This window comes from Melanerpes formicivorus, unplaced genomic scaffold, assembly GCF_026170545.1.
Source record: "Melanerpes formicivorus ecotype bairdi unplaced genomic scaffold, bMelFor1.0.p_v2 SCAF_272, whole genome shotgun sequence".
Classification (NCBI taxonomy): domain Eukaryota; kingdom Metazoa; phylum Chordata; class Aves; order Piciformes; family Picidae; genus Melanerpes; species Melanerpes formicivorus.
Genome location: NW_027142624.1, coordinates 70001 through 80000, shown reverse-complemented (window position 1 = coordinate 80000; position 10000 = coordinate 70001).

Genomic DNA, 10000 nt, shown 5'->3' with positions numbered 1-10000 from the left:
TTGCCTCTTGCCGCTACCCCCGCCCCCCCCCGCTGCCGGTTTGCGCGGAGCCCCCCCTTCCCGCCGTTGCCTCTTGCCGCTACCCCCCGCCCCCCCCCCCGCTGCCGGTTTGCGCGGAGCCCCCCCTTCCCGCCGTTGCCCTCTTGCCGCTACCCCCGCCCCCCCCCGCTGCCGGTTTGCGCGGAGCCCCCCCTTCCCGCCGTTGCCTCTTGCCGCTACCCCCCGCCCCCCCCCCGCTGCCGGTTTGCGCGGAGCCCCCCCTTCCCGCCGTTGCCTCTTGCCGTTACCCCCGCCCCCCCCCGCTGCCGGTTTGCGCGGAGCCCCCCCCGCCTGCCGTTGCCTCTTGCCGCGGCCCACCACCGCCCCCCCACACCCCCCGGCTCCCGTTAGCGGTTTGCGCGGAGCCCCCCCTTCCCCCCTTCGCGGGCTGCCGCTTCCCTCCCGGGCTGCCCGGCTGCTCTCTAACCCCTGCGACCGAGGCGGCGCTGTTAGGGCGGCCGTGCCGGTGCCCCTTGCCGCAGCTAGCCTCTCGCCGCTGCCCCTCCCGTCCGTCGTCCCCCGTCCCCAAAAACTTGCTGCTCTCCACGCTGGAGCCTGCACGGGGGAGGTTGCGCTCCGCTCCTCCGGCCCTAAAGCCGCCCTCAGCCCGCCCCCCGGCTTGCCGCTTGGCTCGGCTGCCCGCCCGCCCGCTAATCCCCCCAACGCCCCCACCCCAAAAACACCCCAGCCCTACCGCATGCCGCTCCCCCTCTCCCCGCTCTCGCTGACCGCTGCCACCCCCCCCCCACCCCTCCCCCCCGAAACAAACCCCCCAGCCCTACCGCATGCCGCTCCCCCTCTCTCCCTAGCCTGCCCCCCCCGCCGTCGCTTGCTGCTGCCGCCGCCGCCGCCGCCGCCGCCGCCGCCGGCGGGACCCGCCTCGGTCTGGTGGCGCGCGCTCGGAGATCCCCGGCTACCCGTCCGTCCGTCCGTCCCTCCCTCCCGCCCCGCCCCGGGGGAGGGCCCGGGGCAGCGCGGGCAGGCGGGGAGCAAAAAAAGGCGCGGGCGCCAAAAAAACGTCGGGGTCCCGGGGTGGCGGAGGGGGGCGGCGGCGGGGGGCGGCGGCGGGTACACGGCGCCGGGTCCAGGGCGCCGGGTCCAGCCCGTCCCGGGGCGGGGACAGGTGGTGTCGTCCGTCCCCGCCCCCGTAACCTGCTCTGAAGCATCCGCTTCCCGCCGCGGTTCGCCCTCCACCCCCCCGCCGCACACGCAGCTGCCGCTTCCCGCCGCCTCTGCCCCCCGCCCCGGGATCAACCACCCGCCGGGTCCAGCCGGTCCCGGTCCCGGGAACCTGCTCCCGGGGCCAGCCGGAGCCACGCCCCCTCCTCTGACGCTTCCAGCTGCCGCCTCCACTCCCACCCCCCAAACTCACACTGGCCCTCGCCGGCCCGCCCACCCGCCTACCTGCTTGCCCGCCGCCGCTGGGTGGCGTGCCGGACACTCTCGCACACAGGTACACAGACAGGGACACAGGGACACAGGCACTCAGGCACACAGGGACACAGGGACACAGGGACACAAGGACACAGGGACACAGGCACTCAGGCACTCAGGCACTCAGGGACACAGGGACACAGGGACACAGGCACTCAGGCACTCAGGGACACAGGGACACAGGGACACAGGGACACAGGCACTCAGGCACACAGGGACACAGGTGGCGGGCCGGAGGCCTCTCTCCACTGTGTGGCAGGGGTCCAAGAGCCACCCCAGCCCAACCCAGAGGGTCTTTTGCACCTCTCTAGAGGCCACCCAGAGACCCCAGGCCGCAGCAGAAGCCTCCCCCGCAAGCTCTGCAGGCTTCCGACCCCACCCCAGGCCGCACCAGAAGCCTCCCCCGCAAGCTCTGCAGGCTTCCGACCCACCCCAGGCCGCACCAGAAGCCTCCCCCGCATGCTCTGCAGGCTTCCGACCCACCCCAGGCCGCAGCAGAAGCCTCTCCCGCACGCTCTGCAGGCTTCCGACCCACCCCAGGCCGCACCAGAAGCCTCTCCCCGCACGCTCTGCAGGCTTCCGACCCACCCCAGGCCGCACCAGAAGCCTCTCCCGCACGCTCTGCAGGCTTCCGACCCACCCCAGGCCGCAGCAGAAGCCTCTCCCGCACGCTCTGCAGGCTTCTCAGCCACCCCAGGCCGCAGCAGAAGCCTCTCCCGCACGCTCTGCAGGCTTCTCAGCCACCCCAGGCCGCAGCAGAAGCCTCCCCCGCACGCTCTGCAGGCTTCTCAGCCACCCCAGGCCGCACCAGAAGCCTCTCCCCGCACGCTCTTCAGGCTTCTCAGCCACCCCAGGCCGCACCAGAAGCCTCCCCCCGCACGCTCTGCAGGCTTCTCAGCCACCCCAGGCCGCACCAGAAGCCTCTCCCCGCACGCTCTTCAGGCTTCTCAGCCACCCCAGGCCGCACCAGAAGCCTCCCCCGCACGCTCTGCAGGCTTCTCAGCCACCCCAGGCCGCACCAGAAGCCTCCCCCGCACGCTCTGCAGGCTTCCCACCCACCCCAGGCCGCAGCAGAAGCCTCTCCCGCACGCCCTGCAGGCTTCTCAGCCACCCCAGGCCGCAGCAGAAGCCTCTCCCGCACGCTCTGCAGGCTTCTCAGCCACCCCAGGCCGCAGCAGAAGCCTCTCCCGCACGCTCTGCAGGCTTCTCAGCCACCCCAGGCCGCAGCAGAAGCCTCTCCCGCACGCTCTGCAGGCTTCTCAGCCACCCCAGGCCGCAGCAGAAGCCTCTCCCGCACGCTCTTCAGGCTTCTCAGCCACCCCAGGCCGCACCAGAAGCCTCCCCACGCACGCTCTGCAGGCTTCTCAGCCACCCCAGGCCGCACCAGAAGCCTCTCCCGCACGCTCTGCAGGCTTCTCAGCCACCCCAGGCCGCACCAGAAGCCTCCCCCGCACGCTCTGCAGGCTTCCCACCCACCCCAGGCCGCAGCAGAAGCCTCTCCCGCACGCCCTGCAGGCTTCTCTCAGCCACCCCAGGCCGCAGCAGAAGCCTCTCCCGCACGCTCTGCAGGCTTCTCAGCCACCCCAGGCCGCACCAGAAGCCTCTCCCCGCACGCTCTGCAGGCTTCTCAGCCACCCCAGGCCGCAGCAGAAGCCTCTCCCGCACGCTCTGCAGGCTTCTCAGCCACCCCAGGCCGCAGCAGAAGCCTCTCCCGCACGCTCTGCAGGCTTCTCAGCCACCCCAGGCCGCAGCAGAAGCCTCTCCCGCACGCTCTGCAGGCTTCTCAGCCACCCCAGGCCGCACCAGAAGCCTCTCCCGCACGCTCTGCAGGCTTCTCAGCCACCCCAGGCCCCAACAGAAGCCTCTCCCGCACGCTCTGCAGGCTTCCGACCCACCCCAGGCCGCAGCAGAAGCCTCTCCCGCACGCTCTGCAGGCTTCCGACCCACCCCAGGCCGCACCAGAAGCCTCCCCCGCACGCTCTGCAGGCTTCCGTCCCACCCCAGGCCGCACCAGAAGCCTCCCCCGCACGCTCTGCAGGCTTCCGTCCCACCCCAGGCCGCACCAGAAGCCTCCCCCGCACGCTCTGCAGGCTTCTCAGCCCACCCCAGGCCGCACCAGAAGCCTCCCCCGCACGCTCTGCAGGCTTCTCAGCCACCCCAGGCCGCAGCAGAAGCCTCCCCCGCACGCTCTGCAGGCTTCTCAGCCACCCCAGGCCGCAGCAGAAGCCTCCCCCGCACGCTCTGCAGGCTTCTCAGCCACCCCAGGCCCCAACAGAAGCCTCTCCCCGCACGCTCTGCAGGCTTCTCAGCCACCCCAGGCCGCACCAGAAGCCTCCCCCGCACGCTCTGTAGGCTTCTGACCCACCCCAGGCCGCAGCAGAAGCCTCTCCCGCACGCTCTGCAGGCTTCTCAGCCACCCCAGGCCGCAGCAGAAGCCTCTCCCGCACGCTCTGCAGGCTTCTCAGAGCCACCCCAGGCCGCACCAGAAGCCTCTCCCCGCACGCTCTGCAGGCTTCTCAGCCACCCCAGGCCGCACCAGAAGCCTCTCCCGCACGCTCTGCAGGCTTCCGACCCACCCCAGGCCGCACCGGAAGCCTCCCCCCGCACGCTCTGCAGGCTTCTCCGCCACCACAGGCCGCACCAGAGGATCTTTTGCACCTCTCTGGACGCCACCCAGAGACTCCAGGCCGCACCAGAGGCCCCCCCCCAACCATTTACAGGCTGCAGTGCCAGCCTAGGCCCCGCTGGCAGCCTCCCTTGTCTGCTTTGGAAGGCCTCCCATCCACTCCAGACCTGCCTGGAGGCCTCCCTCGACTGCTCCCGGGGCCCTCGAAGCCACCCTAGGCCTTTCTGGAGGACCTGCTCGACCGCTCGGGCGGCTTCTGACGCACCCTCGGCCATCCGGCGCCCAGCAGCTCCCAGGGCCAGGCACCGGCCTCCCCCTCCGGCCGCCCCTGGGGCCGGGGGTGGCTCGGACTCGGCGCCCCCAACGTGTCGTCCCGTCCCCCCCCGCCCCGCACCGCCGAACATTCGCTGCAGCCGAGGGCTTGCCGCTCGACGCCTACCCCACCCGCCCAGCCCCCCGCTGCGGCCCCGGCGCTGCCCCCGGCCGCTGCGCCCCGCCTCTCATCGCTCCCACCCACCCGGCAACCGGCCGCCGGGCACGGCAAGTCCCAGGGCAGGGAACAGGTGCTGCCGGGACCCCCGTGCTGGCTGCCGGCTTCCCGGGGCTGCCCCGGGCACGGACAGGTCGCCCCCCCGCCCCGGCGAATGTTCACCGAACCGGCTGCCGGCTGCCTTCGAGCACCCCCCCGCCCCCCGCCACTATCGTCCCCCCCGCCCCCCCTCCGCCTCCGCTGCCGCTTCTCCCGCACCGCCTCCACTGCCTCCCCCCGCCGCCGGCGAACGAGTCGGCGGATCCGTAGGGTGCCGGGAGCCCGAACGGCGAGCGGCTCCGGCTGCTGCCGGGACCGCGGGGATTCGAGCCGGTCCGGCCGCGGCCGGGACCCCGTGCCGGAAGCCGGCATCCCGGGACGGCCCCGGGACGGCCCGGTCGCCGGCCGGGTGACGTTCAGCGAAGCGGCTGCCGCCAGTCTTTGGGCCTCCCCCGTGCCGGGGCCGCGGGGCTTCGAGCCGGTCCGGCCGCGGCCGGGATCCGGGGCCGGACGATGGCTTCCCGGGCCGGTCCCGGTCGCCTCCCGGGTGACGTTCACCGAAGCGGCTGCCGGCTGTCTTCGAGCCCCCCCCCCCCTCCGCCTCCGCGGCCCGCTTCTGCCCGCACCCCCTCCACTGCCTCCCCCCGCCGCCCGCGAACGAGTCGCCGGATCTGTAGGGTGCCGGGAGCCCGAACGGCGAGCGGCTCCGGCTGCTGCCGGGACCGCGGGGATTCGAGCCGGTCCGGCCGCGGCCGGGACCCCCGTGCCGGAAGCCGGCATCCCGGGACGGCCCCGGGACGGCCCCGGTCGCCGGCCGGGTGACGTTCAGCGAAGCGGCTGCCGCCAGTCTTTGGGCCTCCCCCGTGCCGGGGCCGCGGGGATTCGAGCCGGTCCGGCCGCGGCCGGGATCCCGGGCCGGACGATGGCTTCCCGGGCCGGTCCCGGTCGCCTCCCGGGTGACGTTCACCGAAGCGGCTGCCGGCTGTCTTCGAGCCCCCCCCCCCCCTCCGCCTCCGCTGCCGCTTCTCCCCGCACCCCCTCCACTGCCTCCCCCCGCCGCCGGCGAACGAGTCGCCGGATCTGTAGGGTGCCGGGAGCCCGAACGGCGAGCGGCTCCGGCTGCTGCCGGGACCGCGGGGATTCGAGCCGCTCCGGCCGCGGCCGGGACCCCCGTGCCGGAAGCCGGCATCCCGGGACGGCCCCGCCCCGGTCGCCGGCCGGGTGACGTTCAGCGAAGCGGCTGCCGCCAGTCTTTGGGCCTCCCCCGTGCCGGGGCCGCGGGGCTTCGAGCCGGTCCGGCCGCGGCCGGGATCCGGGGCCGGACGATGGCTTCCCGGGCCGGTCCCGGTCGCCTCCCGGGTGACGTTCACCGAAGCGGCTGCCGGCTGTCTTCGAGCCCCCCCCCCCCCTCCGCCTCCGCGGCCGCTTCTGCCCGCACCCCCTCCACTGCCTCCCCCCGCCGCCGGCGAACGAGTCGCCGGATCTGTAGGGTGCCGGGAGCCCGAACGGCGAGCGGCTCCGGCTGCTGCCGGGACCGCGGGGATTCGAGCCGGTCCGGCCGCGGCCGGGACCCCGTGCCGGAAGCCGGCATCCCGGGACGGCCCCGGGACGGCCCCGGTCGCCGGCCGGGTGACGTTCAGCGAAGCGGCTGCCGCCAGTCTTTGGGCCTCCCCCGTGCCGGGGCCGCGGGGATTCGAGCCGGTCCGGCCGCGGCCGGGATCCCGGGCCGGACGATGGCTTCCCGGGCCGGTCCCGGTCGCCTCCCGGGTGACGTTCACCGAAGCGGCTGCCGGCTGTCTTCGAGCCCCCCCCCCCCCTCCGCCTCCGCTGCCGCTTCTCCCCGCACCCCCTCCACTGCCTCCCCCCGCCGCCGGCGAACGAGTCGCCGGATCTGTAGGGTGCCGGGAGCCCGAACGGCGAGCGGCTCCGGCTGCTGCCGGGACCGCGGGGATTCGAGCCGCTCCGGCCGCGGCCGGGACCCCGTGCCGGAAGCCGGCATCCCCGGACGGCCCCGGGACGGCCCCGGTCGCCGGCCGGGTGACGTTCACCGAAGCGGCTGCCGGCTGTCTTCGAGCCCCCCCCCCTCCGCCTCCGCTGCCGCTTCTGCCCGCACCCCCTCCACTGCCTCCCCCCGCCGCCGGCGAACGAGTCGGCGGATCCGTAGGGTGCCGGGAGCCCGAACGGCGAGCGGCTCCGGCTGCTGCCGGGACCGCGGGGATTCGAGCCGGTCCGGCCGCGGCCGGGACCCCGTGCCGGAAGCCGGCATCCCGGGACGGCCCCGGGACGGCCCCGGTCGCCGGCCGGGTGACGTTCAGCGAAGCGGCTGCCGCCAGTCTTTGGGCCTCCCCCGTGCCGGGGCCGCGGGGCTTCGAGCCGGTCCGGCCGCGGCCGGGATCCGGGGCCGGACGATGGCTTCCCGGGCCGGTCCCGGTCGCCTCCCGGGTGACGTTCACCGAAGCGGCTGCCGGCTGTCTTCGAGCCCCCCCCCCCCCTCCGCCTCCGCGGCCGCTTCTGCCCGCACCCCCTCCACTGCCTCCCCCCGCCGCCCGCGAACGAGTCGCCGGATCTGTAGGGTGCCGGGAGCCCGAACGGCGAGCGGCTCCGGCTGCTGCCGGGACCGCGGGGATTCGAGCCGGTCCGGCCGCGGGCCGGGACCCCGTGCCGGAAGCCGGCATCCCGGGACGGCCCCGGGACGGCCCCGGTCGCCGGCCGGGTGACGTTCAGCGAAGCGGCTGCCGCCAGTCTTTGGGCCTCCCCCGTGCCGGGGCCGCGGGGATTCGAGCCGGTCCGGCCGCGGCCGGGATCCCGGGCCGGACGATGGCTTCCCGGGCCGGTCCCGGTCGCCTCCCGGGTGACGTTCAGCGAAGCGGCTGCCGCCAGTCTTTGGGCCTCCCCCGTGCCGGGGCCGCGGGGCTTCGAGTCGGTCCGGCCGCGGCTGGGACCCCCGTGCCTGTCGCAGGCTTCCCGGGACGGCCCCGGAACGGCCGCGGTCGCCGGCCGGGTGACGTTCACCGAGGCGACTGCCGGCTGTCTTCGAGCCCCCCCCCCCCCTGCCGGAGCCGCGGGGATACGAGCCGGTCCGGCCGCGGCCGGGACCCCGTGCCGGAAGCCGGCATCCCGGGACGGCCCCGATCGCCTCCTGGGTGACGTTCACCGAAGCGGCTGCCGGCTGTCTTCGAGCCCCCCCCCCCTCCGCCTCCGCTGCCGCTTCTCCCCGCACCCCCTCCACTGCCTCCCCCCGCCGCCCGCGAACGAGTCGCCGGATCTGTAGGGGGCCGGGAGCCCGAGGCGGCGAGCGGCTCCGGCTGCTGCCGGGACCGCGAGGCTTCGAGCCGGTCCGGCCGCGGCCGGGATCTCGTGCCGAACGTCGTCTTCCCGGGACGGTCCCGGGAGGGCCCCAGTCTCCTCCCGGGTGACGTTCACCGAAGCGGCTGCCGGCTGTCTTCGAGCCCCCACCCCTGCCGTGGCCGCGGGGATTCGCCCCGGTCCGGCAGCTGACGGTTCCCTGTGTCGGACGCCGGCTTCCCGGGACTGCCCCGGGACAGCCCCGGTCGCCTCCCGGGTGACGTTCACCGAAGCTGCTGCCGCCTGTCTTTGTCCCCCCCCCCCGTGCTCTCCCTCAGGCGGGAGTTAGACGTGCTCTCCCTCGGCGAGTAGACGTGCTCTCCCTCGGCGAGTAGACGTGCTCTCCCTCGGTGAGTAGACGTGCTCTCCCTCGGCGAGTAGACGTGCTCTCCCTCGGCGAGTAGACGTGCTCTCCCTCGGCGAGTAGACGTGCTCTCCCTCGGCGAGTAGACGTGCTCTCCCTGGGCGAGTAGACGTGCTCTCCCTCGGCGAGTAGACGTGCTCTCCCTGGGCGAGTAGACGTGCTCTCCCTGGGCGAGTAGACGTGCTCTCCCTGGGCGAGTAGACGTGCTCTCCCTCGGCGAGTAGACGTGCTCTCCCTGGGCGAGTAGACGTGCTCTCCCTGGGCGAGTAGACGTGCTCTCCCTGGGCGAGTAGACGTGCTCTCCCTGGGCGAGTAGACGTGCTCTCCCTGGGCGAGTAGACGTGCTCTCCCTGGGCGAGTAGACGTGCTCTCCCTCGGCGAGTAGACGTGCTCTCCCTCGGCGAGTAGACGTGCTCTCCCTCGGCGAGTAGACGTGCTCTCCCTCGGCGAGTAGACGTGCTCTCCGCGGAGATCGCGCTTGTCGCCAAGGGGTCGCTGTTGCGCTCTGCCTCCGCCTACGTCATCGTACAAGCCGGCGTGATTTCTGCGACCTGCCGCTGGGCGGAGGTCGGCTGGTTGTGCGCTCGCGGAGCTGACGGCCCTCCAGTTCCGTATATGAGGGAACAAGCGACGCCGAGCACTCCCAGGGCAGCGCTGCCGAGCGGCTGCTCCAAGCCACCCGCCAGGCGGCTGGGCAGGGGTCCGTCTGGCTTCTCGGTGGCTTTCGCCCGGGTCAGAGAGGGGACCCGCGGGGCCGAACAAAGGCGCGGCGGTTTGGAGCGGCCGCTGGCGCACCCTCAGCGGTGTTGGATGGGTTTCGCTCGTCCGTGAGCCGGAGCCCAGCCCGGGCTCGGCAACAAAAGCGGGGAAAAGAAAAAAAGTTGACGAGTGGCTGGCGCCGGCCACTGCCGAAGTGTGGAACCCCCGAAGCGAAGTTTGCCCGGTGGGGCACGGGGGCAGAGAAAGCCGGGGAGACGTGGTGCCGGCGTCGGTCCCACCAAGAATGGAAAGCAAGCCCGTCCAGGCACGGCGAGAGAGAGCCCGGTAAGGGGCAGAGAGAGTTCCCAGCACTGGACCCTCTTCACGGGGGTTCCCCCCCATGGCCAAAGCCGCAGCCCGCGGGGGCACGGCATCTAAGGGAAAAGCCAGCGGCGGTGACTGGCCACTCGTATGCTATGGAGCCCGGCATGGGGGGAGGAGGGCAAGCCGGTGCCCCAGCACGGCTTCCTCCTGGCTCCAGAGGGGCGCCCCGTGATGGAGATGTAACTCGGTGCAGCTTGAGGGAAAATGCAAGCCCACATTTCGGGGAGGCAGAGGTGCCCTGTGAGCCGGTGCGGCCCGGTGCAGCTTGCCCCCCCCCCCCATCTCTGGAGGGCGCCCCGTTTGCTCCTCCGGCGTGTTGCCCGCACGCCGAGCCCCGTGCCTGCTGGCTGCTCCCGAGGGCGGTGGCGGGTGCGCGTGGCTGTGTCTGTCCCAGAAGAACGAGGCCGTGGGGCCTCCGCTGGCTTCCTTTCCTTCTGTCCTTGTTGATCGATGAGGCCTTTCGGGTCGCGTCGGAAAGGGCCCCCGGCCGGCAGGGCAAGGGCGGTCTTCCTTTCCACTTCGCTTCCCGTCGCGTGTGAGGTGTCGTCCTCGTTCCCCCAGCCCCGAGCGGCTCGAGCGG